We start from the raw sequence: 25,157 nt of genomic DNA, 5'->3' as shown, positions 1-25,157 counted from the left end.
TCCCCCAATCAACTAACAAGCGGGTTCCTACTGATTGCTGGTAAACAGAGGCGTGTGTGGAGTGAGGTCTTGTCCTGCCCGGGAATCAAACCGGGGTCCTCTTGCTCGCGAGGCGAGTGCTCCAACCACTGAGCTACAGGGCTCCAACAAAACATCCCCAAAACATATCACGTAGACAGACTAGAGACGCTGCGATTACTCTCTTTAAAGCGGAGAAGTTTCAGGGGAGATTTAATACAGGTTAATTCAAAATAATGAGGGGTTTTGAGATGGTGACTTGTGATTGTGGGCGAAGTGTGGCAATATTTATTTTGTGTGAGAGCATGGAAGGATCAGAGAGAGAGCGCGTGTGAGTATGAGAGCGTGTGAGAGAGAAAGAGGGACAGAGAGTGATTAGAGCGAGATGGAGAGGGTGAGAGGTGCGTGAGAGATGGAGAGTGTGAGAGAGCAAGACAAGGAGAGTGTGAGAGCATGTGAGAGAGAGAGGAGAGTGTGTGCGAGAGAAAGTGTGAGCGTGAGAGAGTTGGCAAAAGTGTGAGTGTGTAAGAGAGAAATGGACAGTGTGAGCGTGAGAGAGATTTATAATATAATAATCCTAGTATTTGATATACCGCCGTATCTATTCATTGATGTGAGTCCTGCTCTCTTTTTCACACACTCTGTCCGTCGGTCTTTCTTTCACACACACTCTTTCACTCTCTTTTTCACAGACTGTCTCTGGCTTCCTTTCACTCTCTCTTATCTCTCTCTTTCAATCTACTCACACATTCTCTTTCACAAACTCCGTCTCTCTCTCTCTCATTTCATCCATTGTCTCTTTCACACTCTCCTCACACTCCCTTTCACCCTCTCTCACACTCACTCACTCTCTCTGTCACACACACTCACTCTACTGTCTTACGCTCTCTCACAAACACTCTATTCTCTCACACTCAACACACTCTATTGTCTCTCTCTCCGCAGACTGCCCCCCCGCCCACCCGATGCTCCCTCACTCTCTCCTGGCCTTGAACACCCCCAGCCCTCAACCTCACGGATCCAGACGTACCACGTTGGCTACTGTGACCGCACTGCCGGACCCGCGGGGGCCATTAGGGCCCCCAGACCTCCACTGGCCCTCCAGACCACCCAAGGGGTCTGTGGCTCAGGCTTCGGGGGGACTGACGAGGCAAGGGTTCGTGCCAGGTCCTGGGGGAACCCTAACTACAAGGTCAGACCGACAGGCAGGTCTTGGGGGCAGTGTTTACACTAGACCAGGCCTAACGGCAGGGGGAAACCTGGGGCCTGAGCTTGAGGGAAGCCAGGAAAAGAGGCCAGAAGAAAGAAGCCTGGCCACCAGACACAACCCCCCCAGGCCTGCAGGACGTACAACTCATGACAAGCCGAGGCAGCGGCTCAGAGACGGCTCCGAGGGCAGGTTGGGGAAGGCTCTCAGTGAGATGAGAATACCTTCTCTTCTCCTCTCCGAGTCCTGCTCCAAAATCCGGGACCTGCAGCAGCACCAGGGGTGTCTGAGGGAGGGGAGGTCACAGCGCTCTGGTCAAACCAACAGCCAGACGTCAAGCCAGGAACTGCCCCCCGGGAGGAAACATCAACTGAACTCGCTCACTGCCTCCATCAACACGGTGAAAAGGAGAGGGAGAGGGAAGGGAGGGAAGGTGAGAGGCTGAGAGAGACGGAGATTGAGAGACTGAAAGAGAGACTGAGAGATTGAGAGAGAGAGGTTGAGGGAGAGAGAGACAGAGAGAGCGAGAGACTGAAAGAGAGAGAAACTGAGAAAGAGAGACTAACAGAGACTGAAAGAGAGAGACTGGGAGAAACAGAAGGCGATTGAGAGACTGAGAGAGACAGAGAGAGACTGAGGGAGAGAGACTGCGGGAGAGGGACTGAAAGAAAGAGAGACTGAGAAAGAGAGACTGAGAGATCGAGAGACTGAAAGAGAGACTGAGAGAGAGAGAAAGAGAGAGACTTTGTTAATTTTCTCTCATTATTTTTTAGGATAATTTGGTTGTAGGAAGCGGCCACGTTGGACTTATAAATTTAGGAAACACAGTGAGCTTTTCTCTCCCTCTTTCCTCTCTTTTTCTTCCTTTCTTTCTCTCCCCCGCTGTGTGAGCGCGAGGTGTTGTGAATCTCTGAGATGTGCGTGCGGTAAAACACTGTGCGTCCGTCCACACTCCCAGGTCAGGGTTAGAGACACAGTAAAGCTCCTCTACATTGGGCGTCAGTCCACACTCCCGGGTCAGGGTTAGAGACACAGTAAAGCTCCTCTACACTGTGCGTCCGTCCACACTCCCAGGTCAGGGTTAGAGACACTCTTTGAAGCGCTCTGAGATGTTACCCTGCGTGGATGGAGCTATATATGTGCAATTTGTTGTTGTAGAGACAGGGCGAGGTGCTGTGTGTGTGAGTGAGTGCGAGGTGTTGTGAAGCTCTGAGATTTGCGTGCGGTGCGAGGGGCGCTGTGGCGTTGATTATTGATTACTGGTTTGTTATTGACAGTGCTTTATAAACGCTGTCATTCAGTGTCTCAGTCACACGCTGCCCCTGAAGGAATATTGCTTACGAGGAGAATATCGCAGTGATGTGACCCAGAACGCTGTGACTCACAGCGACCTGATAGAGGGTAACCAGAGAGAGAGAGAGAGTGACAGAATGTGAGACAGAGAGAGCGAGAGAGAGAGTGTGTGAGAGAGAGTGCGCGTGTAAGAGACGGATGTGTGGGAGCGCCGGGTGTTTGAGAGAGGGTGTGACGGAGTGTGTGTGTAAAAGGCAAGAGAGTGTAAGAGTGTGAGAGAAAGAGAGAGAGACTGAGAGAGCGTGTACGTGCCTTTTTTTTGAGAGAGTGTGGGTGAGAGTGTGTGAGAGTGCGACTCAGAGAGACACAGAGGGAGGAAGAAAGAGAAGTGCACACACTCACACACTCACGCTGTCACTCTCTCTCTCTCTCTCTCTCTCTCTCTCACGCTCTCTTTCGAACACTTGCTATCACACTCTTTCGCTCTGTCTCTTTCTCTTTCACCCTCACTCACACACACTCACACTCTCTCGCTCTCTCTCGCACACACTCCCGCTCTCTCATACTCATACACACGTCCTCACACACTCACACTCTCACAACCTCTCTCCCTCTCTCACACACTTTCTCTTTCTCACCCTCTCTCACACGTACTCGCTCTCTCGCACACTCTCGCACTCACAATCTCTCACATACTCACTCTCACAATCTCTCTCCCCCTCTCTCACACACATTCTCTCTCTCTCTCACACTCTGTCTCTCACACACTCTCTCACACACACCCTCTCTCACACACTATCAATCTCTCTCTCTCTCACACACTCTCTCCCACTCTCACACACACCCTCTTTCACACACTCTCAATCTCTCTCTCTCTCACACTCTCTCTCTCACACACACTCTTTCGCACACACTCAGACTCTCAATTTCACACTCTTTCACACACACATTCACTCTCTCTCTCACAGCATTCTCTGACCTCCTGGTGTGTCTCTGGGACCCTCACAATTCGGACCCCGTGACTCCCAGTAACTTTTTGGCTGTTTTTCACAAACGCGTTCCTCACTTCAACAGTTTCAGGTCAGTGAGACTCTCTCTCTCTCTCTATCCTACTCTTTCCCTCTCTGTCTCTCTCTCTTTCCCTCTCTGTCTCTGCCTGTCTCTATCCTTCTCACTTGTTTTCTCTCTCTGGCGTTCTCTTTCTTCGGGTCAGTGAGGCTCTCTCTCTCTATCTCCTTCTCTCTCTCTCGTTCTCCCTTTCTTGCTGTCTATCCTTCACTCTCTCATTCTCCCCCTCTCTCTATCCTTCTCTCTCTCGTTCTCCCTCTCACTCCGTCTATCTTCTCTCTCTAGTTCTCCCACAGTCTCTATCCTTCACTCTCTCATTCTCCCCCTCTCTCTATCCTTCACTCTCTCATTCTCCCCCTCTCTCTATCCTTCTCGTTCTCCCTCTCACTCCGTCTATCTTCTCTCTCTAGTTCTCCCACCCTCTCTATCCTTCACTCTCTCATTCTCCCTCTCTCTCGTTCTCCCTCTGTCTACTTCTCTCTCTCGTTCTCCCTCTGTCTCCTTCTCTCTCTCGTTCTCCCTCTCTCTTTCATTCTCCCTCTCTCTCTCTCTCTCTCGTTCTCCCCCTCTATCTATCCTTCTCTCTCTTGTTCTCCCTCTCTCTCTGTCTATCCCTCCTCTCCCCCTCTCTGTCCCACCCCTCTCTCAGGCCAGTGAATGCTGAAGGGAGGCTGCCTCTCTATCCTTCGTTCACCATCTTTCTCTCTCTATCCCTCTCTCTCAGGTCAGTGCCCACCACTGTTAAGCGCTCTGAGACGCTACCATGCGTAGAGGACGCTATATAAGTGCAAATTGTTGTTGTTGTTGTCAGTGAGTGCCAGAGAGGGTCTCTCTCTATCCTTCTCTATCTCTCTTTATCCCTCTCTTCACTCTCTCTTGCCCTCCCCCTCTCTCTCCCTCTCTTTCTGTATCTCTCTATCCCTCCCACTTTCTCTCTCTATCCCTCTCTCTTTCTCCAACCCTCTCTGTGTCCCCCTCTCTCTCTCTTGCTCTCTTTCTCTCTATCCCATGTTCTCTCTCTCCCCCCCATCTCTCTGTCTCTCTCTCTCTCTCTATCCAATGCTCCGTATCTCTTTTCCCCACCCCTTCTCCCTCTATCTCTCTCAGTGTGTTCCACTCTCTCTCAGGTCAGTGACCGCTGGAGGGAGGCTCTCTCCATCTCTAACCTCTCTTTCTCTGTCATTCTTTCTCTCAATCTCTCTGTTTATCCTTCTCTTTCTCCCTCTGTCTCTGGTTTTCTAATTTTTTTTCTCTCTTGTTCTCTCCCGTGCACTCTCTCTCTCTCTCAGATCAGTGAGTGCAGCAGTGGGTCTTTCTCTGTCGTTCTCTATCTCTCTCTCTCTCTTTCATGCTCTTTCGTTGTCTCTCTTACTCCAACTCTTGTACTGTGCTTATTCTCTCTTTCGCTCGTTTTCTGTCTCTCTCTGTTGTCCTCTTTCTCTCCTTCTCTTTCTCCAGTTCTCGCCATCTCTTTCTCCTTTCTCTTTCTCCAGTTCTCTCTCTCTTTTTCACCTTTTCTCTGGATCTCGCTCACTCTTTCTCGGTTGTGTCTCTTTCTCTCACTCTCCATCGCTCTTTCGCTCTCTTTCTTTCTCTCTTCACTTGCTCTTTGTCTTGTTTTCTGCCTCTTTCCTGCAATCTCGTTTCTCTCTCTCTCTGTCTGTCTGTCTGTCTGTCTCTCTCATTCTCTCCCTCCCAATATTTTTTCTCTCTCTCTCTTTCTCCCGCAGTCTCTCTCTCTCCCTCTCTCTCTCTCTTTCAGTCTCTGTCACTCTCAGTCTTTCTCTCTCATAAGAAATGCTAGATGAAAAAAGCCTTCCATCTTCCTGGCGGTCGCATGCACACATGTCTCTCAGTCTCTCTCTTTCTCTCTCTATCCCTCTTTCTCAGTTTCTATTTCTGTCAGTGTCTCTCCCTCCCTCTCTCTCTCTCTCTCTCTCAGTCTATCTCTCTCTGTCTTTTTCTCTCTCTCTCTCCCTCGCAGTCTTTTTCTCTCTCTCCCAGTCTCTCTCGCTCTCTGTCCCTCACTCTCTTCTTTCCCAGTCTTTCTCTCAGTCTCAATCTGTCTCGCAGTCTCTCTTTCTGTCAGTCTCTACTCTCTTTCAGTCTGTTTATCTCTCCCTCTCTCTCTCTGCCTATCTCTCCCTCTCCCAATCTCTCTCCCAGTCACTGTCTCTCTCGGTCTTTCTCTCTCCCAATCTCTCTCTCTGTCTCCCTCTCTCTCTCTCTCTCTCAGTCTCTCTCTCTGTCTCCGTCTCTGAATCTCTCTCTCAATATCTCGCTCTCTCTGCTCTCTCGTTCCCTCTCTCTAGCCAGCAGGACGCCCAGGAGTTTTTGAGCCTGCTGATGGAGGGACTTCACACTGAAATCAATCGCAAACGACACAAAACTCCAGATATTGTTTGGGAGTTGCGCAGACGGCTGACAGCAGAGGGACTAGAGAGACTCAGGTCATCTCTCTCTCTCTCGCTCCGTCTCCCTCATGCTCTCTCCATCCCTCTCTCTCTACCTCTGCACTCTCACTCTCTCCATCTCACTGTCTCTCTCTCCCTCCACACTCTATCACACTCTCCATCTCTCTCTTGCTCTGTCCCTCTCACACTCTTTTCATCCACCTCTCTATCCCTCTCTCACATTCTCGTAATCATCCTGCATCGCTCTCTCTCTCTTCCTTCGCCCCTATCACACCTCATCTGTCTTCTTCTAGTGATGATGAAAAGTCAATTGAGCTGTGGAAACAATACTCAGAGACTGACAACAGCAAAATTGTTGGTGAGAGAGACAATACCGCTCCCGCTACACTGTGCATCTACACTCCTGAGTTAGGGTTAGAGACACAGTAAATATACAGTCAATTCACTTTACAATAACAGTAAAGCTCCTCTACACTGTGCGTCCGTCCACACTCTCAGGTCAGGGTTAGAGACACAACAATATTCCCTCTACACTGTGTGTCCACACTTCCAGGTGAGGGTTAGTTAGAGAGATAGTAAAGCTCTCTCACTCTCTCTCTCTCTCAGATCTCTTTGTCGGACAATTAAAAAGTAGTTTACGATGTTTCGCTTGTGGGAATAAATCAACTAAGTTCAAAGTATTTTCCGATCTGTCTCTGCCCATTCCTAAGGTAAACACATTCACACTCACTCACACACAGACACAAATACACATAGACACAGTCAGTCACACTCAACTCACACACAGACAATAAACATTCACACACAGACATACACAAACACTGTCACACACTCACACACAACACACAGACACAGTCACACATACACATTCACCACCCAGACACACACACATACACACAGACACGCACACACACACAGACACACACACAGACACAGAGACACACACACAGACACACACACATACACACAGACACACACACATACACAGAGACACACACACAGACACACACACATACACACAGACACACACACATACACAGAGACACACACACAGACACACACACAAACACACAGACTGATTTTCTCTGTCATTAAGTTACAGAAACCTTCAGATTTGAGTAAAATCTCTCTCACGGACTGTTTTCATCTCTTCACCCGTCAGGAGTTGGATTCAGATAATGAGTCGGTCAGTCTCTCTCTCTCTCCCGTTTCTCTCACTCTCACTATCTTCGTCCCTCTCTTTCTCTCTCTCTCTCTCTCTCTCACTGTGTCTCTCTCAGTCTCTCCTCTCTCCGTCTCTCTCACTCTCACTATTTTTGCCTCTCTCTGTCTCTCTCTCAGTGTCTCTCCCTCAGTCTCTCTCTCCCTCAGTCTCTCTCTCAGTCTCTCTCTCTGTGTCTCTTCCTCAGTCTCTTTCTCTCTGAGTCTCTTTCTCTCTCACATACTCTCTCTCTTTAGACGTGTGATCGCTGCCGGCAGAGGAAGCAAAGTACAAAGAAATTAACAATACACAGATTCCCCAAGATTCTTGTTCTTCATATCCTCTGAGTGAGGGAGTGAGAGAGTGAGGGAGAGAGACTGAGAGCGAGAGAAGAAATGAGAGAATGAGGGAGAGAGACTGAGAGCGAGTGAGAGAGTGAGGGAGCGAGAGAATGAGAGCGAGAGAGGGAGTGAGAGAGTGAGGGAGTGAGAGACTGAGAGCGAGAGAGGGAGTGAGAGAATGAGGGAGCGAGAAACTGAGAGCGAGAGAGTGAGGGAGCGAGAGACTGAGAGCGAGAGAGAGAGTGAGAGAGTGAGAGCGAGAGACTGAGAGCGAGAGACTGAGAGCGAGAGAGCGAGTGAGAGAATGAGGGAGTGAGAGACTGAGAGCGAGAGACTGAGAGCGAGAGAGGGAGTGAGAGAATGAGGGAGCGAGAAACTGAGAGCGAGAGAGGGAGTGTGGGAGAGAGAGAGAAGCAGATAAATATTTCGCTTTAGGAAAGGATGGAGAAGCCGGGATTATTCTCCTTGCGGAGCAGAGAAGGTTAAGAGGAGAGTTAATAGAAGTTTTCAAAATGATGAGGGGATTCGATAGGACGAACAGGGAGAAACTATTCCCACTGGCGGGCGGGTCGGGAACCCGAGGGCAACAATTTAAAATAGTTGTTAAAAGAAACGGGAGGGGCGGGAGGAGAAATGCTTTCACACAGAGAGTTGTTGGGATCTGGAATCATTGCCTGAAAGGCCGGCGGAAGCCGATTCAGTCATAACGTTTAAGAGAGAAGTAGATAATTATTTGGGGAGGACAAGTTTGCAGGGCTACGGGCTATGGCTCTTTTCAAAGACCGACACGATGGGCCGAATGGCCTCCTTCTGTGCTGTGTCATGCTATGATTGTATGATTTTTAGCTCCTGGCTCACAGGTAGAGAAATAGAACGAGAGATCGACAGAGAAGGAGGTGAATTTGACTCAATAAATCCCGGATCAGGGAGATGGAGGGAGAGATGGTGGGAGGGAGAGGTGGGGGGAGGGAGAGAGAGATAGAGGGAGAGAGCAATGAAGGGAGGGAGGGAGTGATGGAGGGAGGGAGAGAGCAATGGAGGGAGGGAGAGAGAGATGGAGGGAAGGAGCGAGAGGAGGGAGAGAGAGAGATAAAGGGAGGGAGAGATAGAGGGAGGGAGGGAGGGAGAGAGAGACAATAATAATATGTGGGCGAAATGCGGCAGCCAATTGCGCATTGCAGCGTCCCACAAATAGTCGTAGGTTGAGTAACCAAATTATTATTTTTTTGGGGAGAGATTATTATTCCCGGAAAAGTGATACGCCAATCGACTGACATCCGGGTTACTTCTTACTGCTGGCCAAACAGAGGAGTGTGTGGAGTAAGGAAACTTCCCCATCATTTCGCCCTGGTGGGAATAGAACCCAGGTCTGTCGCTTGCAAGGCGAGTGCTGTAACCCCTGAGCTATAGGACGCTACTCCCTACCTCTATCTCCCTCTCTCCCTCCAGCTAAATGGAGGGAGAGAGAGAGAGATAGAAGAAGCAAGAGAGGGAGGGAGAGTTAGAGAGAGAGAGAGAGGGAGGGAGAGTTAGAGAGAGAGAGAGAGAGGGAGGGAGATATAGAGAGAGGTGGGAAGGGAATGAGGGAGAGAGGAGATAAATATTTGTCTTTAACTTCCGGCTCAGAGAGAGAGAGGGATTGAGAGAGATATTTAGAGAGATGAACGTATCTCATTAACACTACCTCAGAGAGAGTGATTGAGGGAGTGACTGAGGGATGGAGGAGGGGAGAGGGAACGAGGGAAGGAGGAGAATATTTGTCTTTAACTCCGTCTCAGACCTGAATCGATTCTCAAAGACTCGTTTCACCGTCAAGAAAAGTTTAACGTTTGTGGATTTTCCTGTCAATAACTTCAGCCTTTCTCACTCCTCCTCTCCCAGAGGTTAGTCACTCACTACATCATCTATACCTCCTGTTACAGACTCCCTCCATCCCTTGCACACTCATTCCCTCACTGACAGCCTCATTCCCTCTCTCCCCTCACTACCTCATTCCCTCCTTCTCTTCCTTTCATCACAACCTCCCGCTTTCACCCATTATTTACTGTGTGTAACCACTGTCATTATTATTATTGTATGTTACAGGCGTGATGATGTATGACCTGTTTGCGCTGTGTACATGTTACAGGCGTGATGATGTATGACCTGCTTGTGGTGTGTACATGTTACAGGCGTGATGATGTATGACCTGTTTGTGATTTGTGAGCTACAGATGTGATGATGTATGACCTGTTTGTGGTTTGTGTGTAACAGGTGTAATGATGTATGACCTGTTTGTGGTGGGTGTATGTTACAGACGTGATGGTGTATGACCTGTTTGTAGTGTGTGTATGTTACGGACCTGTTTGTGGTTTGTGTGTTACAGGTGTAATGATGTATGACCTGTTTGTGGTTTGTGTGTTACAGGCGTGATGATGTATGACCTGTTTGCGGTGTGTAATCACACGGGGACAGTACACGGTGGATATTACACAGCCTCCTGCAAATCTCACTCTGTCTGGCTCAACTTTAGCAACACTGAGTGAGTTTTAATTAATTAATTTGTATTCTCTCTATCTTTTCCCATTCTCTCTATCCTTTCCATTCTCTCTATCCTCCCCACCCTCCCTTTATCCTCTCTCTAACTTTTACTGGGTCTATAACCCTCACTTCAATCCATTTCCCGACTCCCTGAAGTCTCTATCTATCACCCTCTCACATCTAAATCCATAGAAACATAGAAAGAGGAGGAGGCCATTCAGCCCCTCGAGCCTCTTCCGCCATTCTGTAACATCATGGCTGATCTATACCTCAGGTCCAATTACCCACCCTTGCCCCGTATCTCTTGATACCCTGACCTAACAAACATCTTATCCACCTCAGTCTTGAAGATCCAACCACAATCCACAGCCTTTTGGGAGAAGGAGAGAGTTCCAGGTTTCCACCAGTCTTTGCGTGAAAAAGCTGCCTCCTGAATTCACTCATAAATGGCCTGGCTCTAATTTTAAGATGATGCCCCACCTTGTTCTGGATTCCCCCCGCCAGAGGAAACAGTTTCTCTGTATCTACCTTTATGCCCTGGTATAATTCTGGTGAATCTGAGTTGCACCCCCACCAGAGCCAATACATTCTTCCTGAGATGCAGTGCCCAAAACTGAACGCAGTACTGCAGATGGAGTCTGACCAAGGCTCTGTATAGTAGAATCCATCTCCTGACTCTCCAAGGACAGACAGTGTAGAGGGAACTTTACTGTGTCTCTATGCAAACTCTAACTTGGCCTCCCCAACTCCTCCTGGTCCTCACCTTCAAAGCCCTCTATGGCCTTGCTCCCCCCTACCTCTGCAACCTCCTAACCCCCTACCATCCTGCCCACTTCCTCCGCTTAGCGGGCTCGGCTCAGGTCTGCTTCTCATCCCCCACCTCGCCCACCCCACCATTGGCGGGCCGGCCTTCAGCCACTCTGCCCCCACACTCTGGAAATCCATCCTGCAGTCCCTCCACCTCGTCTCCTCCCTCGCCTCCTTCGAGACCCATCTCAAGACACTCCTCTACGTCTGTGCTTTTAATCACCCTCCTTTCCCCCCTCACCGTCCCCAATCGCGACCCCCAGCTTGGGTCCAAAACCAACGCCTTGGGAGTCCTCCCGATGTGAAAGGTGCTCTATAAATGTAATTTTGTTGTTGTTATTGTCTCGAAGCCTAACCTGGGAGTGTGGAGGGCAGTGTAGGGGGAGTTGTGTCTCTAAACCTGACCTGGGAGTGTAGACGGACAATGTAGAGGGAGTTTTACTGTGTCTCTAACCGTGACCTAGGAGTGTAGACAGTGTAGAGGGAGCTTTGTGTGTGTGTGTGAGGGAGAGGCTGTGTGAATCTCTGGCTATATCTCTGTCTCTTTTCCCCCCAAAACAGAGTATCACAGATTCAGCCGCACAGTGTAGTGTCCAGCGATGCCTATTTACTGTTTTATGAACTGAACGAGAGAGCGAGTATGCAATGACGGGGGAGAGAGGGGGAAAGAGAGACAAAGGGAGATACTGAGACAGGAGACTGAGATAGAGAGGCTGAGACAGAGAGACTGAGAGAGACTGGACATCTGTCAATCAGAGAGACAGAGAGAGACCGAAGAAATAAACTAGAGAACGTCAATTAGTGATTAGAGAGTCAGGTGTCTGTTTTATATTAACCCGCTAGGTTCAGTGTAGTCCCTTCGGCTCGCTCCCTCCATTGCCTCCTTCAAGGCACGTCTCAAGACCCTCCTGGTCGACCGCGCCTTTGGCCACCCTCCTCATTTCCCTGCTCTCCTCACTCCCTGATGCCAACCCCTCCCTCTCAGGTCCAAATCCCCGACTGTCCAGCGCCTAGGGACGTCCTCCCGATGTGAAAGGCGCTGCACAAATGTCAGTAATACTCTCTGGAACTGGATAAACAGGATGCGATCCTCCAGGGAGAGAGTGCGAATTCCGTTCCAACTCTCTATCTCTGGGATTTTTTCTCGCGTAGGTGCGATGCATGGAAATCTAAGCCCGGCTCGGAGACTCTTAAGCACGAGGCGGACCAAAAAAATCAATCTCTCCCCCCCCCCCACCACCACCTCAAGTAGTCTCCATCACTCCACTTCTCTCCCATACACACTCTCTCCTCTCTCACAATCTCAACCTCTCTTACTTTAGCTCTGCTTCCCTCCCTCCCTCCCTCACTTTCTTTCCCTTCCCCCTACTCTCTCCCTGACAAACTCTCTCTTGCTTCTCTTCTCTTGATCATACGCACTCTCTTCCCCTTTCTGTGAATCGTTCTTTTCAATCGCTGTCTCCCACCCTCTCCCTTTGCCTCTTTCACGCACACTGGCTCGTTCCCTCTCTCACATAAATTCTCCCTCACCTAAATTCTCTCTTTCCCTCTTTCTTTCGGCGGCAGGTCACCATGTGCAGCGGCGGGAGCCGCGGGTCACCATAACAGCATAACAATAATCCTCGCATTTGATACAGCGCCTTATCACGTCTTTGAGACGTCTCAAAACGCTTCGCAGAATGAACGGTAAAGTGAAGTGACTGTACATTTTTTGGGTGAAACATGGCAGCCAACTGTGCACAGCAGCGTCCCACAAACTGTCGTGGATTGAGTGACTTATTTTTTTGAAATTTTTTTGAAGGGATCATTACCCCCGGAAAAGCCATCCACCAATCGACTAACAACCTGGTTCCTCCTGACTGCCGGTAAACAGAGCCGTGTGTGTGGAGTATGAGAACTTGCCCAACATTTGGCCGTCCCGGTCGGGAATCGAACCCAGGGCCTCTCCTTACTTTTACTTAATGTTTCTGGGACATTGCTGTGCGCAATTGGCTGACGCGTTCACCCACGAATATACAGTCAATTCACTTTACAGTGTGTTCTGTGAAGCGCTTTGGGACGTCCTCCCGACGTGAAAAGCGCTATATCAAATGCAAGGATTATTATTATTATGATTACAAGGCGAGTCCTCTTAACCACTGAGCTACAGAGGGCTCCACTCTGTGCAGTGACAGGAGGCGGTGGATAAGGATCGCCTTCCTGACAGACGGCAGTCACAGCAGGTTATCATTCCCACTCCCAGCGCTGCGTCCCACCAACCGCAGCCTCCTGCCCCTGCCCTGAGGGCAGTCCCCGGGGAGGGAGGGAGGGAGGGAGCGGGGAAAGTGACGGTTGGAGAAAGGGGGAAGTGCGCAGGCGCGCCGGCGGGAGCTCGAGCGGGACCAGGGGTGAGGAGCCAGTGCGCATGTGTGGCGGCAGCCGGACCCCCAGAGGCTTTAAAAGCGGGAGACGCGGAGCGTCAGTCAGTGATGGTCAGCGCGAGAGGAGCGGTCAGTGATGGTCAGTGACACTGTACCGCCACACACACTGAATAGCAATAGTGAGGCTGTCATTTACACACTCACACACAGCAATAGTGAGGGGCACAACAACAGAGAGAGAGAGAGAGAGAGCGGGAAAGCTCAGCAGGTCAGGCAGCGGCTATGGAGAAAGGAAAGGGAGTCCGCGTTTGGGGTCCACGACCCTTCGTCAGAACTGGGCCATGTTGGGAGGGAGAGGCTCTCCAACCGTCACTTTCCCCGCGCGCCTCCCGCCCCGCCCCCGCCTCGCCATTGGTTGGTTTGTCCCGCCCCCCCGCCCGCCCCTCGCGCACGCGCACCTCTCGCCGCCCCTCGCGCTGCTCGTGTCTCGGGAGGTGACCGTTGGTCTCCGCTCCGCGCGCGCAGCACTTTCCCGCCCATTGTGTCGACGGGACGACGTCCGCCTTCACTCCGACCTCATAACTAGTGATGAGTTACTGTGATCGGCGCTATTCTACACACTGTGTGTTATTGTATATTATTATGGCATTGACCGTCACTGAGCCGCACCGCCCCCTCTCTCTCCTCTCACTCTCCCCCCTTCCCCTCAGCCTCTCCCACACTCACTCCCTCCATCACACCCCTCCGGCTTTTTCCCCCTCCTCTCCCTTTCCCGACAGCTCTCCCTCTCTCTCTCCCGCTCCCTCACTCACTCCCCGGGAACTGTCCTCTCAGGGCAGCGGTTGGTTGGACGCAGCGCTGTTACTGCAGTCTATCAGGAAGGCGTCACCTCCCTCTCTCCTCCCTCCACATCCCCTCTTCCCCCTCACCTTCTCTCACTCTCTTTCTCTATCTCTACATCCTCTAACTCTCTCTCCCCCCCTCTCCCTCACTCTTCTCTGTCTCTCTCTATCCCTCCTCCTTCCCTCCCCCCTTCTCTTTCCCTCCCTCTCTCTCACGACACTCTTTCTCTCATTCCCTCGCCTTTCCTCTCTCTCCCTCCATCCTCCCTCTGCCTTTCTCTCTCTCTCTTACTCGCTCCCTCTATCTCACTCCCGACTTCCCCTCCCTCTCCCCTGCCCTACCCGCACTCTTCCTCTTCCCCGCTCCCTCCCTCCCTCCCCGGGGACTGCCCTCAGGGCAGGGGCAGGAGGCTGCGGTTGGTGGGACGCAGCGCTGGGAGTGGGAATGATAACCTGCTGTGACTGCCGTCTGTCAGGAAGGCGCTCCTTATCCACCGCCTCCTGTCACTGCACAGAATCGAGCCCTGTAGCTCAGTGGTTAAGAGGACTCGCCTTGTAAGGAGAGGCCCTGGGTTCGATTCCCGACCGGGACGGCCAAATGTTGGGCAAGTTCTCATACTCCACACACACGGCTCTGTTTACCGGCAGTCAGGAGGAACCAGGTTGTTAGTCGATTGGTGGATGGCTTTTCCGGGGGTAATGATCCCTTCAAAATTTTTCCAAAAATTTGTAACTCAATCCACAACAGTTTGCGGACAGTTTTCAGTGTCTCAATGATGTGATCAGGAGCTGTTATTAAATGCATGAAATATTATTGTTAATAATGATAGCAGACGGGCAAAGAAGCGGAGATGCAAAGAGCTACTGTCTCGCTTCTCGCAACAACAGCAGATTGTATTTCAAGTCGGGAGGCCATCCCAAGGCTCTGGACAGTCGAGTTCTATCCTTTGGGAGCAACGATTATTCCCAATCAGCTTCTGTTAATCATGGAAACCGAAGCCTATATGTGCTCAGGATGGTCTAAGCAGTACATGATGCGAGAAGTTGGCCAAGCATTGGGAGGCTTGACCAACAGTGTTTCAATGGCAGCTGTACAATTTCCCTGTTGATCCCAACAGTAAACCAATTCATATTCTGGAGTTCCTTTGCCCTGTGTGTTCCCAGTGCGCACCAAATGTGGGCATCGCAGTGAAGGGGACCTTGATATGGCTCCTCTTTGTACTTCAGGGAAGAGAGCCACCAATGTCAATTAATATCAGTGGTTCACATACACAGCTGTTTGAAGGTGGAAGGACAGGTTGCTATAGCTGCTAAAAAAAAAGCATATGGGATACTTGGCTTGATCAATAGAGGCATTGAGGTCAAAGGCAAGGAAGTTCTGGTAAAGGTTTATGTCACTGTTTAGGCCTCAGCTGTAGTATTGTGTCCAATTCTGGGCCACACTTTAGGAAGGATGTCAAGGCTTTGGATACGGTGCAGAGGAGATTTACTGGAATGGTACCATGGATGAGGGACTTGACTTATGTGGTGAGACGACATCAACTGGGATTGTTCTCACTGGAGCAGTGAAGGTTAAGGGGCCATTCAATAGAGATTTTCAAAATTCTGTGAGGTTTTGCTAAATGACAGAGGGAGAAACTATTTCCTGTGGCAGGTGGATGGGTAACCAGAGGATATACATTAAGGATAATTGGAAAAACAACCAGAGCGGAGATGAGAATACATTGTTTTATGTGGAGAATCGGTATGGTCTGGAATGCACAGCCTGAAAGTGTGGTGGAAACAGATTCAATAAGCACTTTCTAACGCAAATTGGATAGAAACTTGAAAAAGGAAAATTCGCATTGTGGAGTGAGTGGGGGAGTGGGAATGATTGGATCGCTCTTCCATTGAGCCCATACAGACATGATGGGCCAAATGGTCTGCTTGTGTCCTGAAATAATCTATGATTTTATGTTTTTACATTATCTGTAATTTTGATAGAACATAAAACAATTCCATTATCATTAGTATTCAATTCAAGTTAAAGAAATCGATGTCTTTCAGACAAATTAGAGTGCATTTTCTAATGTAAGCGCTGAGTGGCGCTGCAGGACCAATGTTGAACCTTGAATGCTTTCAGTGCTTTTAATTTTTGGGCACAATTGTGAATTGTGAGTTTCTTGAGCAGCAGCTTCAAATGCCTTTGGATTTCATAAATTTTGAAGTGAATATTAACGAGAAAATGTTACTGCTTCTGGGCACCGACCAGATGAGCTATTGACAAGCGAGGGCTGCAATCCAACAACGAAAGTTATTTATGCATTTGGATATTTCAAGTTCATCTGCTGCTCGATAGATCTGTGTATCAACCAAACAACCCAACCACCGATTCATCAATGGTCAGTCCGTCCAGCCATCCATCCATTCATCTGTCAGTCCACCCAGACACTGATCCATCGATCCATAACAACATACAAAAGCACATGGTTTCCTGTAATTATTAGATTGCTGTAACTATTATTACTGTAATTATTATTGTGGAGTCCTGTAGCTCAGTGGTTAGAGCATTCGCTTTGCAAGTGAGAGACCTGAGTTCAATTCCAGGCAGAGGGCGAAACCTTGGGCAAGTTTCCTTACTCCACACAGAGCCTAATAATAATCCCTCCAAAACCAAAAATAATAATAAATTGGTTATTTTCAATCTACGACTGTTTGTGGGACATTGCTGTGCGCAATTGGCTGCCGCGTTCGCCCACAAATATACAGTCAATTCACTTTACAGTGTGTTCTGTGAAGCGCTTTGGGACGTCCTCCCGACGTGAAAAGCGCTATATCAAATGCAAGGATTATTATTATTATTATTATTATTATATACAAACAACTGAACCCAACCGTTTGCCCATTTCCTCTTCAACCCAACCTGTCCAGCCATCCAGTCTGTCCAACCAAACTTTGAGCCCTTGTGACCCAGGAAGTCTGTATTCAGAATACAACAACAACAACTTACACTTATATAGCGCTCTACACGCAGGTTAGTGTCTCAGAAGGGTTAACAGTGGCGGAGTGATGGAGAATCAAGTCTATCCATCTGTCTGTCCAATGGCCCATCTTTCCTTTAAACTAAACAAGTGGACAATTACAAGGACACAATCGATCTGACGCGTAACAATCTGTGAGTCCAGATACGTTTAATCTGTGAGACCATTTTGTTTTAAAATGTACAAAGCTCCTGTGGACAATTAAGGTGACACTGAAGATGTCACGTGTTCAATAAATATGTATTAATCAATGGAATAATTGTCAATTGATGCTCCAGATTGTTTAAATGGGATTTGTCTTCTCAAATGTCACTGCCGTTTGCTGCAGCCAATGAGAGAAAGCTTTGCCTGTGATCACTGTGACTGGTGACGCTCTCTAACGCTTCCACTAACACGATTTTCATCTGCAGATCAACAGCAAAGCCTTCACTGCCCACAGAGCACAGGCTCCGCAGATAGCACACCCTGACAGATGATGTGTGTCACTTATTGTCACTGCACTTTGAGCCGTGGTGCCCTGGGAAGTCTGTATTCAGATACAACAACAACAGCAGCAATAACAACTTGCAGTTATATAGCGCCCTCAACGCAGGGGGGCGTCTCAGAGCTCTTAACATTGCAGAGTAATGTAGAATCAAGTTTAATCTTTCCACAACAAGACCAGCTTCACGCTATTTGAAAGCATTTTTAATAAAATAACATCGGTTACATTGGTAGATGAGTGAAACAGAGAAATAATAAGATATATTCCATATTAAGATATCAGAAATAAGCAGAAAATCTGGGAATAATAATATAATAACAATCCTTGCATTCAATATAGCGCTTTTCACATCTTCTGAACATCTCAAAAAGAGCTTCACAGAATATACTGTAAAGTAAATGGATTGAATATTTGTGGGAGAAACGCGGCAGCGAATAGCACACAGCAGTGTCCTACAGCAGTCGTGGATTCGAATCACCAAATTATTATTTTTTAAATGGGTCTTCAGGGATTATTACCAGGTGTGTGGAGCAAGAAAATTTGCCCATAGTTTAGTTCTGCCAGGAATCGGCCCCAGGTCACTCGCTTGCGAGGCAAGTGCTCTAACCACTGAGCTACAGGACTGCACAATGACTCCACAGGAATGGTGGAAATCTAATCAAAGATGGCAAAGGGATGGCCTGAGAGAGGACTTTTAAATTATCTGAATTAATGATAAGAGTATTTATCATTGACTAAATCATTGACTAAAGGGTTTGAATGTAAGATAGTTAGCAAATGAGCAAACGGCGATGTTACTTTATTTTTATCGCACAGATTGGTTTGGATATGGAGTGGGCTGACTGGACCAATTGTGATAAAGATCCATATTAGTTTTGAAAGAGTCAGAAACAAAGCTAAAATGGAGTCAACTATTGGTGTATATGAACACAGAAGTGAACGGGATACAAAATGATTGCAATTAAAAGAACCAACAGACATAAAATAGACCAAATGACCCTTTCTATTCTGTAAACTTCTTTGATTCACTCAGATGTTGTTTCACTGGTGTGAGTTTTAAAAATTATGTTTTAACACCTGTAATACACAGTGTGTCCACACAGAATATAATAACCTTTACATTTGATACAGCGCCTTTCATGTACGGAGAATATCTTCATCACTGCACATGATTTACAGCAGAGTTTAATGCCTGTGTTTTGCAGCCGATGCCAAGCAGCCGTGAAGTGTGTATTAGTCGGTTTCACATGCAGCACTTTTGTCTCTGACTCTAAGGTTGTGTGTACACGACCCACATCGGCATTTTAAACTCATATAGTCCCGGCTCATACTACAAAACTGTGCCGGGGCTGTGCTGCGTTGTGAGGGACGCAATCCTTCAGATGGGACATTAAACGGAGGTTTGTCTGTCTGTTCAGGTCGATGTTAAAGATCCCAGGGCACTATTCGACACGAGAAGGGAGTGTCTCCCTGTATCCTGGCCAACAATCCCCATTTGAGAAATGTCCTTTTTTTCCCAAACAGAGGAATGTGTTCTATAACATCCACAGAAACAGACGACCAAATCTCCTCCAATACAGCTCAGCCCCTGCACTGCAATGCCGAGAGTTCCTGAGCTCCACACACAGACACAGGGCTTGAACCCACGGCCTTCTGACTGACAGGCGAGAGTGCTGCCAACTGAGCCGAGTTAATACACATAGTTCAGCGCTCAGACACAATACAAACAATTTACTTGTTTCCAAACACTTTATATAAACACTTAGACACAAAAGCTGCTTTATTTCCTGAATAGTTTGGGCTTCATAGTAATAGTCTCTAAAATACATTTCCAATGATCAATTGTACTCTATGAAAAAGGTTTCTGTTCTGCCATCACACGTGTTCCTCATATTGCTGTTAGTTTGTAATAAGGCGGCCATAATAACAACTGCAAATTGTTATTCCCTCTGATGCTAATTTACATGTTATAGATTTCCAATATTTGTTTTATTTTTGTGATATACAGTTTGGGTGGAGGGATTATAGTTACAGAAACATGAAATTACCAAGAAACCAAGAAGTTTTAAGCTCTGTAACATGTTTATCTGGTGTTTGTCATTGGTTTGTTGCCGGATAATATTAATGCTGTAGTGTGAAGTATTCCCCAATAGTTACAAATGCCGATCAACAGTTTTTGTAACCTCTGCAGAACAATATCTGAGACTTTAATTTGACAATTATTTTATTTCCACAGACAGAAGCCATGTGTGGAGGACGCTCTGTGTTGTTCGGTGGAACATTTTGAACCAGTTTCTAGCAGATGGCTTTCAGGTCAGTTTTACATTAGGAGGAAGTCGCTCTAATTTAGTGTCAGAAAGTGCAGGTGTTTCCTGCAGATAAGAAACTGACTCTTTCTCAGATCATCACGTGCCAATGTCAATGATTTCTTGTAAGTGTTGTTTGACCTGGGGCAGCAGGTTTCAGTAAAAGGGTTAATTTCAATTAATTTTTTTCTCCAAGTTATCAGTTGTGATTTGTACTTTAATTTGACTTTTCATATGGAGTACAGGGACGGTGTGTGTGTGTGTTGTGGTGGGAAGGGGATGGGGGAGTGTTGGGGGTTTAGGTTTCTCATTGGAAATGAATTCACTCCTCGGTGGAACGGTTGGCAACAAAATGTGGAACTGAGTCAATCCTCTGCGGCAATCCTTGACAATCCGGTTCCTGAGCCACGTGGGTTCGGATGTAATCCAGGTCCTGCTGTTGGCAAACCAGCCTGTCTGCCTGCCCGATTGGCAGGACCAGTGGGCAAAGCAGTCACAGTGGGCATTGGAGATTCATCCCATTTAAGTCCTGTTAACCCTGCAGGTCAAAGCACTAACACAGAGGATAATTCTAACTGGTCAAGTCGCAGGAAACTTGCCAGACAGTGCGTGCAATCGCAAGATTTCAAATTTAACTTATTAAACCCCAGCAGTTACACTTCCAAAGCCTAACGAACCAGCGTCTGAAATGCACCTGAATTAGGTTGGATAGGTCTGCTCCTCCTGGAAGAGATTTACACATTCCATTCCAGACATTAAGGGTTTCCTGAAGAACAGTTTTAGTTAAACAGAGTTTTGTCTCCTGTGCAAATTCTTCCTCAACCGACTCCTCTCTCACATACACACAGACACACATACATCAACAACAACAGCAATAACAGATCACATTTGTATAGCGCCTTTCATGTCTGGAGTACGTTCCAAGGGGCTGGACAGTGTACAGCATTTCAGACCCGAGCTGGGGTCGGGTGGGGGGGGGAAGGAGGGAAGGGAGGGGAAGGTGGGGTGACCGATGAGGAGGCTTTTGAGGCGGGTCAGGAAGGAGGCTAAGGAGGGGGCGAAGTGGAGTAATTGGGGGATGGAATTCCAAAGGTTGGGGTCAGTGTGATATATATGTATGATTTTGTATACACAATAAATCTTCTTAAATGTTCATCAAGGAACATGATCTTTTTGGGGAATGTATCAAAGAAGTGATAAGGAGTTATATTCAATGCAAAGAATATTATCATTTAAAAACTATCAGAAAGTTTTAGAATTCAAATTTTTTTGGAATCAGTACAAACTCTATCGTGATTCGGAGCTTTGGGACGTCCTCCCAGTATGAAAGACGCTTTACCAATGTAATTTGTTCTTCTTGTCACCATTTTGCTGTAGTTGATGCAAGAAATTTATGGAAAACGTACTTTAAATTTATGGCTGTATTTTACGATTTGCCAAGTTCTGGATACAGTAAAACTCTGCAATGAACAGTAAAGTTTGACACAAGCGAAATTCCTTCCCTGTTGTGCTGATTGTCAGGGAGGGTAACGGTAGGAAGCAAAATACATGTACAGAGTGGCGGCTAAACACAGGACATGGCCTGCATTTGAAATTCAAAGCAAATCTGCGTAAATACTATTTCAGTGAGTGAGCAGTAAACGTATGGAACAGTCTCCCTCGGGAGATGGTTGGAACATAACCTGTTGATTCTTTCAAAAGCAAATTAGATGAATGTATTTTAGGAAATAATATTGTGGGATACAGTATATAGTGTGAGACCTGACATGTGCATGTGACTGCCAGGATGGTGGAAGGCAAACTGGACAGACCATAATCTTCTTTCGACTAACAATTCTTATGCTCATATGTTTTTCTTATGTTCAAACTGATCTGTTACAGTAGATCAGCTCAGATTAAAAGCGGATATAACTGAGGATAAAAAATGCTTAAAAATACTGAATGCAATATAATAATAAGACTACAAATAATAATCCTTGCATTTGACATAGCGCTTTCCATGTCTTCTCGATGTCTCAAAGCGCTTTACGGAATATGCTGTAAAGTGAATTGACTGTATATTTGTAGGTGAAACGCGGCAGCCAATTGCGCACAGCAGTGTCCCACAAACAGTCTTGAATTCAAAATGACCAAATTGTTTTTTGGAGGGATTATTATCAGGTGTGTGGAGTAAGGAAACTTGGCCAAGGTTTCGCCCGGCCTGGAATCAACCCGGGTGTCTCGCTTGCAATGCGAGTGCTTCAACCACTGAGCTACAGGACTCCACAGCACTCCCTTTGTAGAACCTCAGCCGTCATGTTTCTCGTTTAAAAAATTGTTTAAAGTTATCTATCTCTGAACAACAAGTTTGTCCTGCAAGTCTTGTTTAGTACGTTCACATCAGTAAGACTGCACTTTCCCTCAGTGGAACGTGAAGCACATCACTACGCTATGGGCACAGTGAATCTGTACAGGTAATCCAACAACCGTTTAGAAAAACATTTGACATTTTCTTTGCTCCAGAGAACATTAGGGATGGGGGGAGTGTGTGCGGGGGAGGGGAAGTAGAATAATTGATAGCCAACAGTATAGTTGTAATTCAACTGCTCTGATTAGTTAAGTCATTTGTGCATATATTTAGCTTCAATATAGATCAGGGCTTGATCTTTGGTCGAAGCAGAATCATGAAGATAAATGTTACACCACATTTCCGCACTCAGCGGGTTATCAGGGTTCCAATTCATCAATAGAATTGGCTGTGAACTGGGTTACAAGGGAATATGGGGGAGAGCGGGGAAATGCTTACTATTCGAGATATGCAAATATTAATTTTAGAGAAAATAACAGCCGACAATGGACGCAAAATATGTGCTTCTGTGCAGGGAGTTTCTGTGGAATGGCGACAATATTAATTCTGGATCTGTTCATTTTCTTTAAAATATTGAAATAGGTGAAACGGCAAACGGATTATTGCACGTGTCTGTCTGTCTCTCTAATGTTGAAACTAACATATGAAAGATGTACTTATTGATTTTCTGTTTGCTGAAAGTCGACCATCTCAGTAGTAATCCTGAGGTTTGTTATGGAGCTTTTCACATCAAGGAGATGTGTCAAAGCACTTCAATAGTTTGGTAAGAAGGCAAAAGGACCCAAGAACCAAACGCATAACAACACAGCACAACCCCAGCAGAGCATTGGAGTGTATTTCACAAACTTCAACTCCATTATTGTCAAATTCCGATGTGGATTTGAGCCAAAAACCTCTGTCTCAAGTGGTTGCACATGTTGTTTGCTGCCACGTCAGCAAGACGTCCCAAAGCCTTTCACAGTTTAAACTGTGAAGAGGAGTCTGGGCCAACACAGCAGCCCAACTGCCCACAGCTGGGATTTGGGCTTCATGGCCTCCCACTGTGGTGCTGCTCAGATTGTCAGCTCAGCACAGGCAGGAGATGAAGCTCTCTGCATATATCAAACACATTGCACACTCACATTGTGCTATAAATACTATAACACAGAGCTGCGCGTTACTATATTAGAATAGCCATGTGTCTGAAGCTGTATCTGGTGTGGAGCTGATCATTGGGGGACGGAAGCAGCTGCTGGTCACTGGAGCGGAGAAGCAATTCAAGTACAAAGATTGACGCCCATTAGTTGTTCCAGCAAAACCCGAACTGAAGTCGGACAGTTCATTCAACAGCTTTTGTTTAATGCTGAGCTTCTGTGAATCTGAACAATTTGGATCAGAAGTCAAGGCGGCATTGACACAAAGGGAACAGGAAAGACACAGATCAAACAGCTCACTAACTTTTATCATTTATTGATACTTCGGGCAAACAAATAGAGAGAATCTGTAGGCATTATGGAATAGGATCGGATCACAAATACTCATCTTCAGAATGAAATAAAAGGACAAAATATAACAGCCTCTGTCTTTCTGTATCATTACACCACACAAATAGTAAACAGCAAATAAAGAATATCAGAGAGGTGTGACAGTACATGAAATAACAAGGTTATATATTATTAACAAAAGGCACATTGTAACATAGACTAACAATAAGAAAAGTCACTAAAATTCATGTAGTTGTACAATACAATGTTTACTTCCCATGAATGCGTTCATTGGGTGAAACAAGACATCACACACTCTGTCACAGGAAATTGAAGATAAACACAAACAGATGAGGAACATCGGTGAAGCTGATGGTAATAAACTCATTTTACCTGGAAAATAAAAGTAAAGATATGATGAATAATTTCAGCCTGGGAGGAGATTTAGTATTTCAGATTGTGTTTATGTGTGTATGTGAATGTCCACCCCCCCCCATACAACACCCACAAACACACACAATCCCAACTGATACTGTGTCAGTGGGTATTGGTCTGTCATTGCCTTATACAGGCAGAAGCCCTTCGCTTTCAAGTATCCACAATATACTGAAAGATCCACAAGATCAGTAAATGAGCCTCGCTCCTTGCCTGTGGCTATACCAGGTGAGCATATGTCAGGTGTGATAGGGTGTGTAATGGTGAGAGGATATGTCCATCACCCTCACACAGCTTGGTCACACGGATCCTGTCCTGTGGGGACAGGGGGAGTTTCCCAGCACAGTGGCTGCAATGAGCTTCACCATCAGTTCCCGTGGAAGAATTATTTACCAGCAGCTGTTACATCAGATCATAGTGTCAATGAATTTCCTCTCCCCACCTTAAATAGAGTGACCGTGGCACTGTAGAAAATACTCAGGAAGAAGAGGATGATGAAGGTGGAAGCTGTCGGCCAGAGGTTGTCATGTTCATCTTGTTGAAAACCTTCCAGCATCGTCTCGGTTGGGATCACCTCTGTGAGGATGAAAATGAAGAAATATATTCAGAGGGGATTGAAACCTGAGACTTTTCTTTTCCCTTTTGATTATTAATGTATATAAAGTTTCCCAGTTGATCGTGGGCTCCCTCCCTCTACTGAACTACACAGAACCTCCTGCCAAACCTTCAAAACTTTTAATTTTCAGAGAGATGAAAAAGTAATTGATTTTACTGTTTGTTTATTTGTTCCAAAAAATATTAAATCCAGAGAAGAATTTTGGAAAAACATTGAGAAAATTAAACTTGTGGAATTACAAAAGGTGAAAATACTCCCATTGAGAGTCTTCTGATAGAAAATGGCCAAATCTACTCCAATGCTCCAATTCCACCTTTCTGCTATTCTTTTCCATGTTCACACTGTGACTATTCNAAAAAAATTCAAATTCCTTTACATTACGGTATTGTGATCAACAATCCTATATTCTAAAAGA

The 25,157-nt window shown here is 46.8% G+C and overlaps 1 long non-coding RNA gene across 1 annotated transcript; it reads right to left on the bottom strand.

Moving 5' to 3' along the window:
* Positions 1-23,661: 23,661 nt before the first annotated feature.
* LOC103171611 lies at positions 23,662-24,887 on the bottom strand. The gene is made up of 2 exons (XR_006086053.1): positions 24,569-24,887; positions 23,662-24,084 (listed from the first exon to the last, which is right to left on the bottom strand). It is a non-coding gene; the product is annotated as an uncharacterized LOC103171611 (long non-coding RNA).
* Between the last annotated feature and the right edge of the window lie 270 nt (positions 24,888-25,157).

The sequence above is a fragment of the Callorhinchus milii genome, unplaced genomic scaffold (genome assembly GCF_018977255.1).
Source record: "Callorhinchus milii isolate IMCB2004 unplaced genomic scaffold, IMCB_Cmil_1.0 Scaffold403, whole genome shotgun sequence".
Taxonomy (NCBI): Eukaryota; Metazoa; Chordata; class Chondrichthyes; order Chimaeriformes; family Callorhinchidae; genus Callorhinchus; species Callorhinchus milii.
The sequence above is the reverse complement of the archived record's forward strand: the minus strand, read 5'-3'. Positions and strand labels throughout refer to the sequence as shown.